Here is a 23,774-nt window from a genome sequence, read left to right on the forward strand (position 1 = left end):
TATTTTGCATCCAGAATTTGAAATTCAAATATATATATGTATGTATTGTTTAAGTCGTATAATAAGAGTGAATCTTCCACAACTTTTGCCGCTATAGAGTATGAATTAAAGAGAACAGTTTTAAAACAACAGAACATGGAACACGTATTCTGACATGGAAGCACGGAATATGCTGCTCTTTTTCTTTCTTTAGGATTTTTTTGAGACATTCAAATTATTTGATCAATATGGACTAAGAAATCAAGTCAAACAATGAGGATTCACCATGTCATAGTTTAAAATTCAAAGTTGAAATAATTTCAAGAGACTTGCTTTGGAAGAAGCCATTATTATGAGCAGGGAAGCTTCCAAATCTACAGGAATATGACAAATGAAGGAGGAGATTTAAGTTTGGGAAGACTTTTAAAGTTCATTGATAGTTCGTTTGAGACTTCTTCCTCGCAAAATGATAGTGGATCTTTAGGGGAATGGAAAAAGATAGTTGGGCTTTCTTCCGTGATGTTGGCTAAGCATTTTGGCGTCTCCCTTGCTAACTGAACTTTGGTTATGTACAAATGCAAGTAACCCTAACCACTTATGTAGCACATAATGCATAGCCTAGTTAGTAGTTTTAGAGGCAAAAGTTAGTAGTGAAATGAAACAAGGGAGTTGGGCTTGCTTTACCGATGCTAGCTAAGGATATATTAGCGTCACATTTGCATACTAAATTTTGCATGGATGCATAAACGCAAGCAATCCTAATCACTTGTGGAGCTCATTTTGCGAAGCCTACTTAGTAGTAGAGTTAATTATAAGTCCCTTCCTCTATATGGCTTGCACATGGTGACGCATCCCAACATAAGAAGTGTCACTCTCATGAGGTTTTAAGAACATCAAACTTTTCTTGTAAAAAGTGAATGCAGCTTTAGGGATTGTATAGGTGGCGGGTCTTGGAAACATCCTTATTCACCATGAACCATCTCTTCGAAAGTTAAAAATGTAGGATAATGGATCCTTTTTAAAGATGAAATGATTTTTTACATATAGATAGGTTTGGAGGTAAAATCATAAAGGAATAAGATGTTAGCAAAAGGATGGCAAAGACATAGGCCGTCTTCCCTCTTCCTACCTTCATAGGTTTGGAGGTAAAGTCGTAAAGGAATAAGAGTTTAGCAAATGGATGGTAAAGACATAAGCCTTCTTCTTTGAAAAAACTCTATTTTAATTTAATCCTTGATTTGGTGGTTGATAAGGAAATTGGTTGGCTTAAGGGGTATTGATTTCATGGTAGAGCAAGCCTTTTCCTCTACCCTTCATAGCCATTCCAACCTAAAAAGTGGTTTGTTTAGCAATTCCCTTTTGGGTTCAAACTCTATTACCTTCATCTAGGATGAAGTGATATGTTTATTTTCAAACCAAATAGGATCATTAAGTTGATCTAGATTATGAAGGTAGGCAACACAACCTTGCTAGAGTCTGTGTGGTTTTGGATCTTTCTAAATTAATTTGTTAATTTATTTGGAGTTCTTTTTTGGAAGGTCCTTGGTTTCAAAATGTAGGTATAAAAGGATTTTTTCTTTTAGATGTTTCCATTGCAATATCTTTAGATATAGACACGCACAATCTTGTTTTAGTAAAAAGAGTTGAGGTTTGTTTATGAAATGGGTTATTTGAAATGGAAATCTTACTAATGATTTTTGTAATGTATGCTAACTATTTCAAAATATTTAGACATTAAATTCCACCATTAATATAATATGAGGAATTTGAACTTTTCTATTTACTCTAAAACTTAATAGGAATGAAATCTTTCCTCGCACATATAAATTTCAACAAATAAAACATTCACACTTTTCTCTTTTCATAAAAATGAAATATAATAAGTAAAAGATGGGTTGGAATTTATTGATTATTTTTTCTCCATTAGGAAATCTCATACAAGCCTTAACATTATGTGTGTGAGAGAGTGTATCATTGTTTGCTTTATCTCCAAATATAGGCTCAGGGCCATCTATTGGGTGCCTTACCCTTCACGAGGGTGTTGATTTAGGACTAGGTCTAATTGCCATTTAAGTCTGATGTTTAGAACCTACACAACTCTTAGTTGGTTGCACACTGGAGGTACTTCCTAACTATTATGACCATCTAACTAGGATGTGTATTTGATTCATGGGAATTGTTGATCACATACAAAACACATCTTGGTCGAGGTTTTAAAGTTGCAACATAATTTACATGTTTTCATTGTTCACAACCCTTTTTTGACTTGTACATTTGCACCTACCTTCAATTGACTCATTGTTTGCTAACCAACTAAGAAGCCAACTCTTAAATGTCTATTGGCACAAATGGTCATCAACAACTTTCAAGGTAATAAAACCAACTAACAAGCTAACTACTGAAATGTCTATTGACAGTAACACTTGTTGGTGACCCACATGAGATTTTTCAAATACAAGTTAATTAACAATTCCTTTACTTATTTCTTACCATTCCCCTTTAGTTGAATATGACCTTCCCACTAGCTTAACATCTCAAGGGTCCTTTACACAAACTTCATAGATTAGTTTATGAATGATTAGTCATAATATTATATCTCTTATTGCTATTTTAAAAAGAAGCCAATGCTATTAAGTCTCATTAGTTAATTGTAAAGAATGTTGTTCAAGGTGATTTGGGTCTTACAACCACTTAGAAGTTGATGTATAAATAAAAATCATAGAATATTCATTGTGTAACATGACAAGTATAAAAGAAGCCATACTTGGCTCAATTGTTATACATGGTAATGCACATAATATAGAGTACAAAGATTTAATTGTACTGCTTTCATTATTTTGTTTAGTCACAACATTAACACATGCTCCTGAGATTATGTATTGCTACCCACTATCATGGTTGAGATGCAAGGTTCAACATGCATGAACTTCATTACATGCAATAGATAAATGGACAAAGCATAACCATCTCTTGATTCATGAATTTGCATCAATAACCTTTGATGCCCAAAGGGACTTACATTATTAAATGCATCCACAATTTCTTGCTCATCGCATAAAACACTATGCATAAACAATATGGGGTTATAGTCTTGGCAATGTACCTTCGATTGTTGAGGATGTATGGTAGTAATGCAACCATTATTGGTCTCCTCTAATAATGCTAGAACAAAATGTTAAGTTGTTGTAAACATAAATTTGAATTCTCGAACTTGATCATTGTGTGTGTGCACGTGTGCACCCACATCTGTATGTGCATGTGTGTGTGTGTATGCATAGGCATGTGTAGATGTGTGATGGGCTGAATATTGTTTAGGGGGGAAATGGAAGAAACGAGTTTAACATTATAAATAGATGAGATAAAATCATTACTTAAACAATTTCACCCTAAACCATTCAATACAAGAGAAATAAGGGTTTCCAAACATAACTTTCAATATAACTCAAGTTAGATTAGAACAACTCAAATAAGATGAAGGGACGCCAATACTAAACTCAAGTTATATCAAGGAAGTACACAAACACCATCTCTTTCACACAATGTTCATTGACCTTAGATGTACAATGTGAAAGTAAAGCAATCCAATTGATTAAATGTTGAAGGTGAAAAGATCTACAAGCAATACGTATGCAATCAATCCAATTAAAGTAAGAAATAAGATCTATGATATGAACTGAAAAGAGGAAAGAAATCTCACCTTAAAAGGTGCAAGGAAAAATGCCATTTTTCTTAGAAAATTGTGGATTTGAAACTACACCTAAAAATCTAACCACATATTTGAAATAAGAATTGAAAACCTTGAGAACCTTGAAAATCTTAGATTCCCAGGTACAAGGCAATATGGTTGATCTATACCACTAGGTTTATGGGATGACAAACATGTTCTTGATGCACACCAAAAAATCAACCCAAAATATTCCAAAAGCTCATCAATGTAAGTTTTTGAATTCGAATTTGCAATTCTAATAACTTGTTCTTGCAAATAAGAAAACATAATTTTTGTTGTGGGGGAGGGGCTTGCCTTGGTCAAAGTGTCATAAGGGATTAACCTTGAAAGAGACAAGTATAAAAAAACATGTAAAACAGTAAGACAAATGAAATGTTTCACCTTACTTGATGAAACCCTTGTTGGGAAGAGTCTCTTTATTGTTAGATGTTGTTCACATTGAACTTTTAATAGGAATATAGGAAATCTCCACAAATGCAATAGATCTAATACCAAACCATGGAGCAATGAATGTAGATGTGCACAAAGGAAGAAGAAGAAGAAGACAAATGCCACAATGTATATCTCCTTCCTTAATGACCAACAAATGGTTGATCTTGAAGAGGAAGTGCTCGTAGAGGATTCTCAAATCTTGAGAACACCCTGAACGCTTGATGTAATTGCCTTGAATGTTCTAGCTTGCTGCAAGAATGCTTGAATATGCATGTATAAATCTCTTCTGTTTGCTAATAGATCTCTAGTCACGTGAAAATGAGGTGCCCAAGCTTCCCTTTATACTAGTTTTTGGGATTGAAAATAAAAAAGCTAATGGGGTCACCCGATTTACAAATTAAATCCTTGAGACAAAACTAGCCCTAGAAACCAAAATGCTTAGGGTACAGGTTGAGGTGGTTGACCTATACTAGGGTTATCTTGAGGAGGAACAATCTTGGGATTTTAGAAATTGCATAGAAAAACTAAAAAAGAGGGAATAGTGCGGGAGAAAGAGCTATTTGAGTACAAATGCATCCATGGATCATAAAATCACTAAAGAGTGAGAGCTAAAAGGTCTTGAATGATGGGTATTCTAATTTTTACATGCCCCCCCCTATTTAGCAAGAGTATGAACCTTCCTCATGGTAAAGTAGATCAAAAGCAACAGTTGGTCTTGTCATGACTAAGTAGATAAAGAAACTACCAATCCTCCAACAAACTCGAGTCTTCATTATATCTAAAGTCATAACAAGAGAGATGCCACTAATAAAAAAGAGAGTCTAGTCAACTCAACAATTAAGGTTTGTGTTTCTTATTGTGAACTACATGAAAAAGGTATATTGCAAAAAAAGATGATGTTGAACTTGGTCTGGCAAGTGTGTGTGACATTCTAGTCAACCCATCGAAGATGAATTGAATGGTCTAGCAAGTGTGTGGCATGTTAGTTAGTCCATCAAATATTCATCCTTAAGGAATCCCATGTCTCAAAAGGGAAATTGAAAATGACCCAAGCATAAGGATGTGTGTACCTTTAGGGGATAAAAAACTAGATTAAGCTTCTTGGATTGTCAATAGACCAAAGAAGGATCCGAAAGCAACAATTAGGCTTCCTAGAGTGTTGGTAATCGAACGATGGATTAAAAAGCAATGACCAAGCCTCCTAGATTGTTATAATCCAAGGAGAGATTAAAAAGTGATGATAATCCCTCCCATACTATTAGCAATCTAAAGAGAGATTTAAAGAAAGGATTATGCCTCCCAAACTATCAATAGTTTGATTGAGGAATCCCAAAAGATTTGCGAGGATCAGGCTCCCCAAATTGTTAATAGTTTAATCAAGGGACCCAAAATGATTTGTGAGGATCAAGCTCCCCGAATTGTTAATAGTTCGATTGAGGGATCCAAAAAGAGTTGCAAGGACCGAGCCCCTTGAATTGTTAATAGTTCGATAGAGGGATACAAAAAGAGTTGCAAGGATTAGGCCTCCCAAAATGTTAATAGTTCGTTAGAGGGATTCAAAAAGAGATACAAAAGAAAAACCATCAAAGTGTATATGTGCACAAGTGAGTAGAGTGCATGTCCTCACATTAAAGTGATTGCAAACTGTTGGTGTAAATTAGTACTTTACTATTTACACTTACTGACGTTTACTTAGGTTAATGCATTAGTTAATTACTTTGCATTATTTTTATTATGAGACACTTAGGAGTTTGTGCCACCTTGTGATTTGTCATGTTGACAACACAGGAGTCTGCACCTTTATTTGAGCACATGGTGTCTACAACACTGTTTTGCGTGTTCCACTCTTCTAGGCTTATCCTCTCATCACCACACTTACTTCCGTGCTTAATGGAGGATAATCCATATCTGGTGGACATGTGCTTGGTTGTGTGACACTTCATGGTGCTAACTTCTATGCATTCTAGAAGTTCTCCTGTAGCCTTTATAATTAGGCACTCCTAGTGTATTAGCATCACATTCTGAACAGAGCAATGTATTCGGACATACTCTGATTAATTGATCATATCCTTCTTTGGTCTACTGTGTGCTTGTGTTTGAGTTCTTGGTTCTTGGGTGAATTTTGCCCTTAAGCAAATTCTTACATGGTATCAGAGCTTGGAGACTTTCTCATCACATAGCCGTTCGAGACCTCTTGCATGCTTTATCACCTCAGCCTGAATCCGGAGTGCTGCAAAAATTGGGAGCGTCCAGCATTGAATCTGACCTCTCCATTGCGTCCAGAACGCCGAATCGGTGAAAATCGACTATAAGCAAGCCTACTTTGGCTCAAAGTCGACCGTGAGGCAAAATTTTTTTTTTTTTTGCAAATCGGAACCCGAAGGCTAGATTTGCGATATGGGTATGATCTCTTGCAGATCTTATTAATTATTTTTGAATCTGTAATTTCTCTATAATTTTTCGTCAGTGTATTTTCGGAAATTTTTATTGGCCTATCAGAGAAATTTTTTTTAGCCGAACCGGGCAGTGACACCCCGGCTCGGCTCTGTATTGTTGGAGGGTTTGTTATTTCGCAGGGTATTATTAAACATCCTGCGGATCAAGTCCAGTGTTTATACTCCCCGCCCGAACCTCTCTCCAACTGGCGGCACAAACCCAACAAATCCTTCCGGCGTCGTTGTGTGTTTCTCGGCAGTCTCCCATGCGCAGAGGTTCTAGATCGGCATTTCAATCTTTAGGCACTCTTCTACGAACTCTGGTAGGGTTTGTCATTTCCGGCAACGCGGTTTAAAACTCCGGCCGCCGCTGAATCTTCCCCACTTGACGTTTGCAGTTCCCGTCGCTTGTAGACATTTCTCGATGTCCGTGTTCTCTTAATCCGACACTGTCCTCAGATCCGGCGTGTTCACAGAGATTTCGGCACCTGTTTTATTGGTTCCCCGCCCTCATACCTTTTTCGGCGACTGTTTTGTTCTTCCGGCTTGGCACACGATTACAACATTCCCGCCCACATCGGGTCGTCCTTCCCGCCCCGCGGCGGATTGCCTTTAGGCCACGCAGGCCGTGACACATAAGCTTGGGACTGCCACATCACCCGTGGAACCCGACAGTGCCACGTCATTCATACGGATCGCCACGTGCATGTTCGTACATCACAGTCAGCCAGACACGCCAGCCTGGGTGCATTTTTCTTGCTGACGTCATCATTTCACGGGGTTAAATTTCACGCCCGTATGGACGTCATCCCAAGGCATTTTAGAACTGCGTTGACGACCATTTGACCGTCAAATTTAACTTCGCAGTTCCTGCTCCAGACCCCTCTCCATATTGCTTTTTTATTTGGCAGCCTGTCTTCACGAGGTCATAACTCGAGCATCCGACCTCCAATTCAGGTGCAATTTTTTTTGAAATCAGGTAGAATTTCTTGAATTTTCCAGTGGTGGTATTATTTTCTTTTTTTGGTGCACGGATTGGTCAGAATTTGCGTCTTTTGGCGACTGTACCTGCTTCATCCTGCATTTTGCAACTTGAAACGCTCCGTACAGGCACATCCAGACTCCTTTTCAGGTTCTATTTTTTTTGAAAGTGTGTATTTTTTCGTCTACTTTCCAGATCTGCCTTCAGATTCTAGGGTTGTGTGGACATATTTGTGACTTTCAGAATTAGGACATCTGAGTCTTTGGCCTCAAGCGGCAGTTGCATCTAGAAAAATCAGTAGTCTACTTTCACATGCCAACATCATCTTTTTAGGGGGGGGTTTCTTGTTTTTTGGAGGTTCTTTGATTGATCCATCATGGAAGAGGATGATTTGATTGATTTGCAACCAGACAACTATCAGGAATGGAGTCAACTAATGGCCAGATATCTCTCTCAGCATAATGCACTACCATATGCGCCTGATCTTGAGTATACTGTTGCTCAATTTGACATCCTTCTAACTATTCTTTGTCGCTATATGGATTATAAAACTATGAAAAAAATGTTCAAAATTAAGTCATCTGATCCATATCAGTTTTGGATGTATCTTTGGGAGACATTTGGAGATCCAGCTATTCCTCCATTCCCACAAGATCTCCTACCTCCAGTTGCAGCTGACACTTCTTCAGATGAGATCACACCTCCAGCTCCTGTTGCTCCTACTGATCCTATTCCAGCCACAGATGCTTCGGATTCAGTGTAGTAGGATACTTTATGTCTTCCTACTCTACCTTCCTGTGAAGACTTCCTTTCAGATATTGCACATTTGTTCGTGGAGTCTCACATTGAAGATGTGGGAGACATTCTTGATGACATCCGTCTACTTTTTGAGCTGGACACTTCATCTTTTGCCGCAGTGATAGATTCATGCACTTCAGCATTGCAGGGTACACATGGTCTTCCAGGTGCTGATTTATTGCCAGCCATTTCAACTCTGTTCTTGGAGTCACACACAGTTGATATGGGAGATTTTTATGATGATTTCTTGCTTCTCTTTGCTGAGAATGATTCTTCTACAGTTATTGTACATTCTCTACATGATCAATCATTTCAGGTTGGTGTGATTGTGGATACTTATGTCCAACATCTGCAGGTGATCTCTCTCACATTCGAGAAGACTATTGGTGTTATGACACAGGTTTCAGAGATACCGGTCATCATTGAGATTCCTTCTCCATCCAGGGGACGCTTCTCAAAGGTACCCTTGCCATTGTTTCTTCCAAAGGGGAGGAACGTCATCAAGAGGTCGTGGATCAGCTTCTTCATCGGAGCACTTCTCACTGATTGGCACACTATTTTTAAGGGGGGGGGACTACCTCGTCTCTTTCTTCTCTTTTTTGGGGGGGATTTTTTCCTCATAGGAGGTTTTGTCCTTCTCCATTCTTTTTTGTATATATTGGATGTATGTCGTAATGGGGGGGTCTTGATTACTCCATCCATCGATGCATCCTCTTCTATCTATCTTTTTGGGGGAGGGTTTTTCCCATGAGGTTTTCCCTCTTTCTTCGCTTTATGGGAGATTTGCATTTTCATTATGTACATGGGTACCTAACATGGCCTAGTAGCCGGGACCCATTATGCATCTTCATCCTAGTTTGTAAGCTTAAGCGCATTCCCCTAACTTGCACTTAAGGGCGGGTGTTGGTGTAAATTAGTACTTTACTATTTACACTTACTTAAGTTTACTTAGGTTAATGCATTAGTTAATTACTTTGCATTATTTTTATTATTTTTATTATGAGACACTTAGGAGTTTGTGCCACCTTGTGATTTGTCATGTTGACAACACAGGAGTCTGCACCTTTATTTGAGCACATGGTGTCTACAACACTGTTTTGCATGTTCCACTCTTCTAGGCTTATCCTCTCATCACCGCACTTACTTCCGTGCTTAATGGAGGATAATCCATATCTGGTGGACATGTGCTTGGTTGTGTGACACTTCATGGTGCTAACTTCTATGCATTCTAGAAGTTCTCCTGTAGCCTTTATAATCAGGCACTCCTAGTGTATTAGCATCACATTCTGAACAGAGCAATGTATTCAGACATACTCTGATTAATTGATCATATCCTTCTTTGGTCTACTGTGTGCTTGTGTTTGAGTTCTTGGTTCTTGGGTGAATTTTGCCCTTAAGCAAATTCTTACACAAACACCTCAATATAAGCAATGACTTTAACATAAGCATACATCCATCCATTAAAAATGGTTTCACTATGAAATGCCCCCAAGAGAGAACACTTCAAGATAAATAAGCTCATGACAAAATAGAGAGCACAAAAGATATCTACTAACATTGGGGTCAACATGATAGTATGATAATATGTAATTTATATCAAATATGAAATGCCATCATTCCCCAATGGAAGTACACTACAACACAAAAGAGAAAGAAAACATGTAAGAAAAATGAAGAAGAGTATTTTTGGGGTGACATCATGGAGACCAAAAAGAATCAGTGCTAACATGCCACAAGTATCCAAGAAGACTACAAAAGGGCACATTTACGAACGATGGTATATTTATGACATAACACATAACAACATATAGAAGAAGAGAGATACAAATAGAAGAATGTGTATAACAGTCGATTATGGCCTTATCACCTCACGTCAACAAAGTAACAGGGATCTTCTAAAATAATCTAGACAAACCATATTAAAAAAAACACAATACGTAGGAAACATAACAAAAGACACAAAGACTACTATGCTAGAGAAGCCAGCTCAAGCCCCTCCATCTTGGTCTGTATCATTAGGGAAAGGTGGGTAGCTCACAAGAGGAACAATATCCAACATGGTAGGAACAACAACCAAATTCAAGAAAGGACTCTAGTGGGAGTCATCGTGCTTGATACTAAGAGTAAGTGTTGACTATTTAGAAAGAGTTACTATTTATGGAAACTTACTCTTTTTAGTAAAGAATTGCTATTTCAATATAGAGTTACCATTTATGGAAACTTATCATTTTTATTAAGTGGGTTGTACGATCTCAGAATACTCTAATTTCACAGGTGGAGGTTCATCTTAGTCATATCAGCTTGGTAGTGTAGTTGCATTGTCATACCATATGTATTGCATAAGTTATTGAGGTTTTTGGATAAGAAACCTTTGAGCTCAGATTTGAAGGCCTTGGAGGCTCTGGAATAGGGTCATGTTTTGATAAACTAGCACTTGTGCGCATCAAGCACTGTAGTTTAGAAGCCAACGATTCTGGAAAGTACTTATAGTTGAAAATTAGATGTACAGTTTAAAAGTTATGACCTCCAAATTTCAGGTTGCCTAAAAATATAAGTAGAGTTGACCCTATGTAATAATTTAGGGAATAATTTTTAAATGGGGTTTTGTCAGCCTCAAGGGCTAGGGTTAATGTATAGAACCTTCTTGGGTGGTGAAAAATTGCCTATATAAGGAAGGCCCATAGTGATGTTTAGGTAGCTCTGGGTGGTAGTTCGTGTCTTTGTGTTGAAGAATACTATAAAGAATTCGCCCATGTGGATTTTCATATTGTATTTTTGAAATATGCAATTTTGCATTTGTGGTGATAATTGAAAGCCCATATTTCATTGTTGCCAATTGTTGTTATTTATCGATTTCTGTTATGTGTTTGTGGTATTAAGGGGATTACCCTTCATCAAGTGGTATTAGAGCAAGAGTTTCTAAGTGTAAAGACAAATCACCAATTGTGAGGTAGTTTGCATCAAGACCATGGTTTGGGCTGAGCGTGTAGACAAATAACCAATTGTGAGAAAATTTGCACTATGGTTTCAATGAAAGCACAAAAATGCCTCCATGAAGAGTGCGTAGTGGAAGAGTTGCAGGTGTTACACCTGAGGGGTTTAAAGACCTCTAGAGACAGATGCAAACATTGGAAGAGCAAATGCGTAGAAGAGTAAATCTTGTTGTAAGATATGAAGAAACTGCTGAAGAAGAGGTAGTTCTAAATTGAGAAGAGGAGAGGTTTTTTAGGACCATCTCCAAGATTGGAAAAAAAATCTAAGTTTGAGGTTCCCACATTTTTAGGAAATCTTAATCCAGAGGAGTTGATCGATTTAATCAATGAATTGGAGGAATTATTTGAGTATGAAGATATTGAGAATCCTGATAGGGTCAAGTTTGCGAAGGCCAAATTGAAGGGTCTTGCAAAGATTTGGTGGCAGAAGATTTAGTTGGAGCAAAATAGAAGAGGGAAGAAAAAAATCATAAGATGAGACCAAATAATAGCTAAATTGAAGAGACAATTCATTCCCGCAAATTATGAGCTTGATCTACTGAAGAAAATGTGAGGGTTGAAGTAGGCAAGAAGATTTATTCACGAGTATAATAAGGAGTTTGATCGAGTTCTCATCAGTTTAGGCCATGTAGAAGTTGATAAGGAGAAAAATACTCGTTATCTTAATGGGTTGAGGCCAAGTATTCAAGAGGAATTGAGTTTGATCCAATTTTACACTATTGAAGAAGCATATAGTTTGCACTAAAAGTTGAGGAAAAAGTGAAGAAGAAGTTTAATAATGAGAATAGTGGAAGAGGTCATGGTGGAAGATCTAGTGGATGGTCTTATGGTAGCCAGAATGATTATCAGAAGAACAAGGATGAGGCTAGCAGTAGTAGTTAGAACTAGAGGGGAAACAATACAATTCATTTCCATTGTCAGAACAATATAGATTAGAGAGGAAGAGGGAGAGGAAGAGGAAGAGGAAGATGAAAAGGGCAAGGATTTGGAAGAGGAGGTTTCCGTGGAAAATGTTTTCACTGCGGAGAAGAAGGGCACATAGAATTTGAATGTCCGAGCGCTAAAGAAGGACCTATAGAAAAACTAAAGGTCAAACCAAAGTTGTGCATGTTGATGAAGATGCTAAATCACCACATTCTAAATATGTTGAAAGAGAAGTCCTAGTTAACAAAAAGAGTCTTGTTGAGTGGTGAGAATGAATCAAAGGAGGAGCTTGTTTCACACAAGGTGCAAATGTAAAGACAAGCGTTGTGATGTGATCATTGATGGTGGAAGTATTGATAATCTCATGTCAGAAAAGATGACCACAAAGTTATAATTGAAGAGGCAAAAACAATCACATCCTTACCATATTGCTTGTATGCAGGATGACCACAATGTCACAATCAATGAGTAATACTTAGTGAAGTTCAAGATTGGAAGCTACCATGATGAAGTGTTGTGTGATATCATACCTATGGACATATGCCATATACTATTGGGTAGATCATGGCAATTTTATAGGCATGTTGTAGATGACGAGCATGCAAATGCCTACACTCTGACAAAGGATGAAGTCAAACATAAGCTGAAGCCATTGAAGGATACAAATGAAAATGTATGTAGTGTTGCTAGAGTATGTTTTGTTGATTGAAAGAAGTTCCTAGAGGGTATGAGGCATGAGCATATGTGTTTTACAGTAATTCCAAAAGATGGTAAAAAAAAAGTAGAAGAGGTTCTAGTAGAAGTTGTAGATTTGTTGGAAGAGTTTCTAGATATTGTATTTGATAATGTACCTCATGGGTTATCAATAGTGAGGGAGATCACTCACTAGATGGACTTGATTCTAGGAGTTAGTTTTCCAAATAAGGCAGCACACAAAATGACACCAACAAAAAATGAAGAGTTGAATCAACAAGTGCATGGGCTGTTGCAGAATGGGTTGATTCAAGAGAGATTGAATCCATGTGTTGTACCAAAAATATTAGTACCAAAGAAGATTGGAGAATGGAGGATGTGTACAAATTCTGGAGATATTAACAAGATCAAAATCAAATACATATTTCCATTGCCAATGATGAATGATATTATGGATCGTTTGAGTGGATTTGTGTATTTCACGAAGATAGATTTGAAGAGTGGATAACATTAGATTCACATAAGAGAAGGAGATGAGTGGAAGACTGCTTTCAAGACAAGGGAAGGATTGTATGAGTGGTTAGTCATGTCTTTTGGGCTAACCAATGCACTGAGCACTTTCATGTGACTCATGAATGAGGTACTGAAGGATTTCCTAGGTAAGTTTGTCATTGTTTACATAGATGATATTTTGATCTTTAGTACGTTGTTAGAGGAGAATTTGATGCATATTCGTAAGGTTCTTGAGAAGCTGAGGGAAGAAAAGTTGTTGATAAATATGAAGAAGTGTAGTTTTGTGAAGAAGGAGTTGGTGTACTTGGGATTTGTAGTTTTAGCAGAAGGTCTAAAAATAGATCTTGAGAAGAGAAGGCTATCCTTGAACAACCTACTCCAAGGAGTGAGACTGAGGTAAGATCTTTTCATGGATTGACTAGTTTTACCAAAAGTTTATAAGGAATTTAGCATTATTTGTGAACCCTTGATTGAAACAATGAGAGGGGATATGAAATAATTTAAGTGGACTGCAGGAGTAGATAAGAGTTTCAATTTGTTGAAATAGAAAGTTACATAGCAGCCTGTTTTAACACTTCCAAATTTTAATAAGGTGTTTCAAGTAGATTGTGATGTTAGCACTTGGTATTGTAATAGGAGCTATTTTGAGACAATAAGGTAGAACTGCAACTTATTCCAATGATAAGTTGAATGATGCCAAAAATGAATATTCTGTTTATGATAAGGAGTTTTATGCCATAGTTCAAGCATTGAAGAAGTGGAGACACTATCTTCTTCCTAAGGAGTTTTTTTTGTATACTGATAATCAAGCATTGCAATATTTGAATAGTCAAGGAAAATTGAACCAAAGACATTTGAAATGGGTTGAGTTTTTACAAAGTTATACATTTTTTTTTAAACACTGAAGTCATAAGTCTAATAGAGCATTTGAAAAACATCCATGAGGAGGTTAGACAACACATTACAAGTATGAATACACAATACAAAGCTAAGGTAGATGAGAAAAAAGAGGTATAAGGAATTTCAGGTTAGAGTTAAGATCATGGTTCATTTGCGGAAGTGGAAATTTTTCACTAGGGTACATATAATAAACTAAAAATGAAGAAGTTTTGACCATGCAAGATAGTGCAAAGGCATGAATCTTGAAATGCCTACGAAGTATAGTTTTCTACTAAACCAAATATTTCACCAGTATTTAATATTTCAAATTTGACAGAGTATTATGAAGGAGGTGATGAAGATATAGTCAAAGAAGCACAATGGAGTATTCCAACAACTACTTCGACTACAAAGGAGATTGAGGACATACTGGACAACCAAGTGGGAAAAAGTACAAGGAACAAGCAATATGAAGAATATTTGGTCAAGTGGAAATGACAAGCCGTTGAGAATTCATCATGGCTAACAAGGGAGGTAGTTAATCACCTTGATTTTCTTCTAAACAACTAAGACGTGGTGGGGTCACTTCTCAAATTAGCTCGGGTGTCTGTTGTAGGAGCAACCTATGTACATGTAATGGAAATCTTGTGTCACCCAAAAATATTTATATTTAGTGATTTTTAATAAGAGTTATTTTAGTACAGAGTTATTATTTATGGAAACTTACTATTTTTAGTAAGTGGGTCATACAATCTCAAAATGTTCTAATTTCATAGGTGGAGGTTTATCTTAGTCATATTAGCTTGCTGGTGGAGTTGCATTATCATACCATATGTATTGCAAAAGTTATTGAGGTTTTTGGATAAGAAACCTTCAAGCTCATATTTGAAGGCCTTAGACTCTATAGAACGAGGTCCTGCCTAGGTTGAGTGGTGCTTGCACATGTTAGATGTGTTGGAATTTGCCTTAGGAAAAAATCACCCAAGATCAAGAAGCTCAAGCAGTAGCACAATATGGACCAATAAAGTATGATCAGAATAATAATATGAAATTGAATTGATGTATATACACACTAGGAGTGCCTGAATATAAAGGCCTCTAGAATGACTAGGAGTTAGCAAAGTGATAAGTCTCACAACTAAACACATGTCCACCAAGAGTGGATTATCTTCCATTGAGCACAAAAGTTAGTCCGACGATGAGAGAATAAGCTTAACATAGGTGTGTCATGTAAAAAGATGTTGTAGACACCATGTGTTTAATTATAATGCAAACAATTGTGTTGTCTATATGACAACTCAGATAAATATGCAAACTCTTGTGTTGTAGACACCATGTGCTAAAATGAGATGCTAACTCCTATGTTGTCAACAAGACAACTCATATGAGTACACATATTCCTAGGTGTCTACCTAATAAATAATAAAATAATGCATTAACCTAAGTAAACTTAAGTGTAATAATAATTAATTATTTACACTAACATCCCCCCTTAAGTGCAACTTAGGGGAATTCACTTAAGCTCACAAAAGCTATAATGAAAATGCATGATGGGTCCCGACTACAAGGCCATGTTAGGTACCATGTACAAATGCAATGTAATCTCTCTGAAAATGAAGAAAGAGGGAAAACCTCATGGGAAAAACCCTCCTCCAAAAAGAGAGATGAAAAAAAAAGATGCACAGATGGATGGAGTAATTAAGACCCCCCCATTACAATATACATCATGTATATACAATAGAGAAGTATGAGAAGGACAAAACCACATAAGAGAAAAAGGTCCCCACCATAAGAGAGAAGAAGAAGAAGAAGAAAGTAGACAAGGTAGTCCCTACCACACACCCCCCCCGCCCAAATGTAGAATGTCAATCAATGATAACTGCTCCAAGATGAATGTAGAAGCTAATCCATGACTGCTGAATAATGTTCCTCCCTTTAGGAAGAAACAATGTCATAGGAACATATGAGATGCTTCTCCAATTTGTATAAAGAATCCTAAAGATGAATGGTATCTTTGAAAATTGTTCAACTATCCCCGTGTCGATACTGACGGTTACCCCTTCCAACACTACTGAAAAGAACAAGTTTGGTTCTAGAAAGGATGGATGTAGAACATATGTCGAAGAACCGACTATCTCCTTAAATGATAAAGAGACCTCCTGCAATTGTTGTACATAAGGATCCACAATCATAACAACCTTGTAAGACTGATCATGCAGAGAATGGATAAGAGGGTTAGAGTGTTCCTCGCAACAATTGAAAAAGGATCTTCTTCATCAAAGAGAAGATGTATATCATCAATAATGTCTCCCAAATCTGCTATGTAGGACTCCACAAACAAACCTAAAATATCAGTTATGTAGTCATCCCCTAATTCTAGAACTAGAAGACAAGGTGTACCCAACTATACTAAATTACATGGACCTATCACTGTAGCAATGTATGCATGTGGAATGTGCTGATGTTGTGACCTTGTTCTTTGTCTATCAGAAGGATTCCCAACCAATGAACCTGCTGAATCACTATCATTGTTGTCACTATCGATTTCCACAAGGTATGAAGTATGGAGAGGATTAGAGGATAAGCTAGGTGGACTTTCCTCAAAGTGAACATTCCTCTCTATGAATATCTCACGAGTCTTGGGATCCATAAGTCTATATGCCTTACCACTATCTTCATATCTAATGAAAGTACAAGGCTTTGGTTGTGGTGCCTTGCATTCTCTTGAAGATATGTGTGCCCATGTTGGACAACCAAAAACTCTGAAGTGTTTCACAACTGATTTTCTTTCGCACCATGCCTCAAAAGGAGTCATTCCATCTAATACATTATGAGGAGACCTATTAAGGATGTGATTTGCATTACTTATAGCTTCAACTTCAAGTGATGGATCAAGAGACTTATCTTGAATCATGCAACTTACCATTGACTTAAGAGTTCTAATCCTCCTTGTTGCAACACTTGTCTTTTGTGGACTAAAAGATATTAGATTCTAAAGATCAATAACCTCAAGTTCATAAAAGTCTCTAAGTCTCGAGTTCACATATCTACTTTCATTTTCCATAGGAAGAACCTTGATGACTTTCCTTGATTTCTTCTCAACATGACTCTTGAAGGCTAGAAACTTATCAAACACTTCATTCTTGTGATAAAGTAAGTAGACCCATGTGTAGCATGAAATGTCATCAATGAAAGTGAGGACATAGCTACCCTTGCTAATTGATGTCACTGCAAAAGGGTCTGCTAGAACCATGTGAACCAACTCAAGAACAACTGATGCTCTCCAAGACTTCCTTTTTTCAAACTTCTCTTCGAGATGCATATCCATTGAGCAAGTTGAACATTCACCCTCAGAAAAGTTGATTGTAGCTGGACCTTTGACCATATTGTTTGAGCTAATTTGATTAAGGTAGTAGAAGGCAAGATGTCCATATCGCTCATGCCATAATTTACTTTGTGATTGTGAATGTGTCAACAAGGTATGTGAAGGAGACTTAGGAACAAAGTGGGAGAAATAATAAAGCCTGGTATCATAATTGACTTTACCCACTACAACTAGTGAATCGTCCTTAAGATTGCGCACCATTATTGAATCATCAAGCAACTCAACTTTATTGCCACCTCCATAGTGAGTGGTTTGGTAAATTGAAAGGAGATTGGTGCTAAGGTTAGGAACATAGAGAACATCTTTGAACTCTCCATTTTCCATCTCAACTTGTCCTTTCCCTTCAACTTCCCCTTGTATATCATTCCCTACAAAGATGTGAGGTACCTTAGACTGCTTCAATGAAGAAAAGTGTCCTTTTGAAGAACTCATATGATATGAGGCTCCCACGTCAAGAATCCATTCCCCTGAAGAACTTGAACTTGCCATAAATGTTTTCCCTTTTCCGTATGAAGTGGATGAATTTGAATCCTTGGAAGCATTTGACTCATTGATTTTGTTCTTCCTAAGTAAGTTTTCCAACTCACTAGTTCTCTTAGTCGGGGCAATGATGCTCATCATGATTTGGTTTCTTGCAATATGCACAAAATAGTTTATCCTTCTTGTTGTTGTTTCCCTTCTTGTTGGAAGAAGAATTTCCTTTTTATGAGAAGGAAAATTTTTGTGTCTCTGATTGTAATTTTGGTTTCTACTACTTTTTCTTGCTATTGGTAAAACTTTTTCCGCCTTGATTTGTTTGGTTCTCATTACTAGCCACCAATGCCATAGACTTGGATGACTTGAGTATTCCCATATCTATCAACTTGGATTTTTCCAACATCAACATTTCTGCAAATGCATCAAATGAAGGCTTAGTGAAGGCACTTCCCATGGTCAACTTCTGAGTGTTGTAACTTGAAACAAAAGATGCATACTTTGAAGGTAGCCTCTTCAAGATGTGATGAATCAATCTATCATCCGTCATGGGATTACCACAATCCTTAAGTAGTGCTCTCAATTCATTGGCTCTATTGACATAGTCTTGAATTGTGTCAAAATTCTTAGAATCCAATAGAAGTAGATCATCCTCAACTTGGAATCCCTTTTCCTCATCCACCTTACCATACAACCCTTCAAGTTTTTCTCAAGCACCCTTGGCATCCTTAAAGCTAGAAATGTGGAAGAAGAGATCTCTATGAACATAACTCCTAATAATTCCTAAAGCCTAGTTATCTTTAACTTTCCAATCAACTTATATAGCAACATCAGTGGATTTTACAATTGTACCATCAACATATAGATTTAAACCTTTTTTCATTAGTTTACTCCATACAATATCTTTCCATGTAGTATAATTGTGTGAAGTTAAAAGTGGAGTTTTAGGTGAACCCATGATGCAAAGAATTAAAAAAGCACAAGAGAGAAGAGAGACAAGAACACAAGACACTCCCCCCCCCCCTTTTCACTCAATCAAAGAACCCCAAAAATGATACTTTTGACACTTTATAGGTAGTGCATTTACAATAGGCCATCTATGAAAATAGACAAAAGTGGGCTTCTAATTTTTCTATTTACAACTTCCTTTTAGAGTTCAAATTTAGTATTTAGCAATGTAGCTCACATGTACAATAATTTTGAAGTTTTATCAAAGCAATACAATGCAAAAAAAAGGACCTATTTTTGAAAGTGATATTTTTATCCACACAAGCCTATAATTTGATTGTAGATCTGGAAAGTAGACTAAAAATCATGCACTTTCAAAAAAAATGGAACTTGAAATTATGTCAAGATGAGCCCAAACTAAGCCTTTGAAGTTGCAAAAATCAAGATTTGTGATTTGTAGAAAAATTCAGGAACAAAGATCTCAAATATCCTATCTCAAACATCCTACACCAATTTGTAGGTCACAAAATTCTACCCCAAAACAAAAAAAAATAACTCAGAAAAAGGAATTTGTATGAGGGAGATATCACTGTTTGAAAATCACCTCTGCAATTATTTTTCCTGAATTGTTGCCGTTGCAGCTCCAAAAATTAGTTGATTCTAGGTTTCACCTCAGATGTTTGATTTTGATGAAACAAAAGTAAATTTGGGGTTTTTTTGACCTTTTGAATATGATGCCAATATCTAATTTGCACTAGCAAGCTCCAAGCTTGTCCTGCAAAAAAATTCTCTCCTACTGACTTAAAAGGCCAATTTTTTTCTTAGAATTTTGGAAATAAAATGAAAATATGAAAAGAAAAAATGTAGAGATGCAAAAATATTTAGATTTGAAAAATTAATTGCACAGATCTAAAGAGATCATATCAATTTCGCAAATCAGGCCTTAGAGTTCCAGTTTGCAAAAAAAATTTGCCTTAGATTTGACTATGGTGTAGGGTAGGCAAATTTATAGTCAAAATTCATCGAATTGATCCCTCAGATGCAATGGTGAGGTTTGCTTTGGTTCTAGATGCTCCCAATAACTGCATATACTCCAGATCTAAATCATGGTCCTCCGAGAGGTGAAGCAAAAATGGTCTCCAATGGTTATGTGAAGAGAACCTCCCTTAGCTCTGATACCATGTAAGAATTTGCCTTAGGGAAAAATCACCCAAGATCAAGAAGCTTAAGCACTAGCACAATATGGACCAATAAAGTATGATCAGAATAATAATATGAAATTGAATTGATGTACATACATACTAGAAGCGCATGAATATAAAGGCCTCTAGAATGACTAGGAGTCAACAAAGTGATGAGTCTCACAACTAAGCACATGTCCATCAAGAGTGGATTATCCTCCGTTGAGCACAGAAGTTAGTGCGATGATGAGAGGATAAGCTTAGCATAGGTGTGTCATGTAAAAAGATGTTGTAGACACCATGTGCTTAATTAAAGTGTGAACAACTGTGTTGTCTACATGACAACTCAAATAAATATGCAAACTCCTATGTTGTAGAAACCATGTGCTAAAATGAGATGCTAACTCCTATGTTGTCAACAAGACAACTCATATGAGTACACATAATCGTAGGTGTCTACCTAATAAATAATAAAATAATGCATTAACCTAAGTAAACTTAAGTGTCTTAATAATCATTTATTTACACTAACAACATGCTATAGATCAGAAGCTAACAATTCTAAAAAGTACTTATAATTGAAAATCAGATGTACTATTTGAAAGTTATGGCCTTCGGAAGTTGGGGTACTTAAAAATATAATTAGAGACAACCCTATGTAATAATTTAGGAAACGATTTTTAATTGGGGTTTTGTTGGGCTCAAGGGCTAGGGACATTGTCTAGAACCTCTCTAGATGGTAAAAAATTGCCTATATAAGGAAGGCTCGTAGTGATGTTTAGGCAATTCTGGGTGGTAGTTAATGGCTGTGTGTTGAAGAATATTGTAAAGAATTCACCCATGTGGCTTTTCTTATTGTATTTATGAAATCTATAATTCCACATTTGTAGTGATAATAGAAAGCCCATATTTTGTTTTGCCAATTGTTGTTATTTTTCCATTTCTGTTATGTGTCTATAGTAGTAAGGGGAGCACCCTTTATCAAGTGGTATCAGAGTAGGAGTTCCTGAGTGTGTAGATAGATCACTAATTGTGAGGCAGTTTGCACCAAGACCATGGTGTGGACTGAGTGTGTAGACAAATTGTCGATTGTGAGGCAGTTTGCACTAGGGTTGCAATGAAAGCACGAAAATGCCTCCACAAAGAGATTATAGTGGAAGAGTTGTAGATGTTACACCTAAGGGTTTTAGAGCTCTCTAGAGACAGATGCAAGCATTGGAGGAAAAAATGCGTAGAGGAATAAATCTTGTTGTAAGAGATGAAAGTGAGCATGAAGGAGAAGAAGATAATACTGAAGAAGAGGTAGTTGTGAACTGAGAAGAAGAGAGGATTTTAAGGCCATCTAAAAAACATGTAAGTTTGAGGTTTCCATATTTTTGAGAAATCTTAACCTAGAGGAGTTGATCTATTGAATTAGTGAATTGGAGAAATACTTTGAATATGAAGATATTGAGGATCCTAATAGGGTCAAGTTTGCGAAGGCCAAATTGAAGGGTCGTGCAAAGATCAAGTGGCAGGAGATTCAGTTGGACCAAAATAGAAGAGGAAAGGAAAAAGTCACAACATGGGATATGATAATAGGTAAATTGAAGAGACCATTTATTCCTGTGTATTATGAGCTTGATCTTTTAAAGAAAATGCAAAGGTTGAAGTGAGTAGGACTTTTTTTTAGGATTATATCAAGGAATTTTACTGATTTCTCAGTAGTACAAGCCATGTAGAATATGACAAGGAGAAATTTGCTCATTACTTTAATGGGTTGAGGCCAAGTATTTAAGAGGAATTTAGTATGGTTCGAATGAACAATCTTGACTAGGCATACCGGTTTTCTCTATGAGTTGAGGAAACATTGAATCAGAAGTTTGATAACAAGAATAGTGGAAGAGGTCATGGTGGAAGATTTGGCAGATGATCTTACAGAGGTTGAAATGATGATCAAAAGAAAATAGATGATGCTAGCAGTAGCTATCAGAACTAGAAGGGAAGAAATTCCAATCATTTCCATACCTAGAATAATACAAATCAAAGAGGAAGAGGAAGAGGGAAATGATATGGAAGATGAGGTTTCCATGGATAATGTTTTCACTGCGGAGAAGGTCATAAAGCATTTGAATGTTTCCAACACCAAGGAAGGATTGATAGAAACACTGAAGGCTAGGCTAAAGTTGTGTATGTTGATGAAGATGCCAAATCATCATGTTCTGAAGATGCTCAAAGAGGAGAAGTACTAGTTAATAGAAGAGTCTTGCTAAATGGTGAGAATGAACTAGATCAAAGGAGGAGGCCATTTCACACAAGGTGCAAATGTGAAGATAATTGTTGTAATGTGATAGTTGGTGGCAAAGGTACTGACAATATGGTATCTGAAAAGATGGTCACAAAGTTATAACCGAAGAGGCAAAAACACCCACATCATTACCTTATTTCTTGGGTGCAAGATTACCACAAGGTCATAGTTAATGAGCAATTCTTAGTGAAGTTCAAGATTAGAAACTACCAAGATGAGGTGTCGAGTGATATTATACCTATGAGCATATGTCATATGTCACTTGGTAGACTATGGCTATTTAATAGGCATGCTATGCATGATGGACATGCAAATACCTACACTCTTACAAAGGATGAAGTGAAACATAAGTTGAAGTCATTGAAGGATACAACTGAAAAGGTATGTAGTGCTATTAGAGTATGTTTTGTTGATGGAAAGAAATTCCTAGAGGGTATGAGGCATGAGCATATGTGTTTTGTTGTAATTCATTAAGAAGTAAAGAAGTAGTAGAAGAGGTACCTACATAAGTTCTAGATTTTTTGGAAGAGTTTCCAGATATTGTATCCCATAATTTATTTAATGGGTTGCCACTAGTGAGGAAGATTTGTCACTAGATGAACTTGATTCCAAGAACCAATTTTCCAAATAAGGTAGTGCACATAATGACACCAGTAGAAAGTGAAGAGATGAACTGACAAGTGCATGAGTTATTGCAGAAGGGGTTGATTCGAGAGAGTCCAAGTCCATGTGCTTTACCAACAATATTAATACAAAAGAAGAATGAGGAATGGAGGATGCGTACAGATTCTCAAGTTATTAACAAGATTAAGGATGGATGATATTATGGAGTGTTTGAGTAGAGCTATGTATTTCACAAAGATAGATATGAAGAATGGATACCATCAAATTCACATAGGAGAAGGAGATGAGTGGAAGTTTTCCTTTAAGACAAGGGAAAGATTGTATGTGTGGTTAGTTATGCCTTTTGGGCTAACCAATGGACTTAGCACTTTGATGCAACTCATGAATGAGACACTGAAAGAGTTCCTCGGTAAGTTTTTCATTGTTTACCTAGATGATATTTTGATTTTTACTAAGATGTTGGACGAGAATTTGATGTATATTTGTAAGGTGTTTGAAAAATTGAGGGAACAAAGTTGCT

This window comes from Cupressus sempervirens, chromosome 9 (assembly GCF_028749045.1).
Source record: "Cupressus sempervirens isolate cs-2001-9-10 chromosome 9, ASM2874904v1, whole genome shotgun sequence".
Lineage (NCBI taxonomy): Eukaryota > Viridiplantae > Streptophyta > Pinopsida > Cupressales > Cupressaceae > Cupressus > Cupressus sempervirens.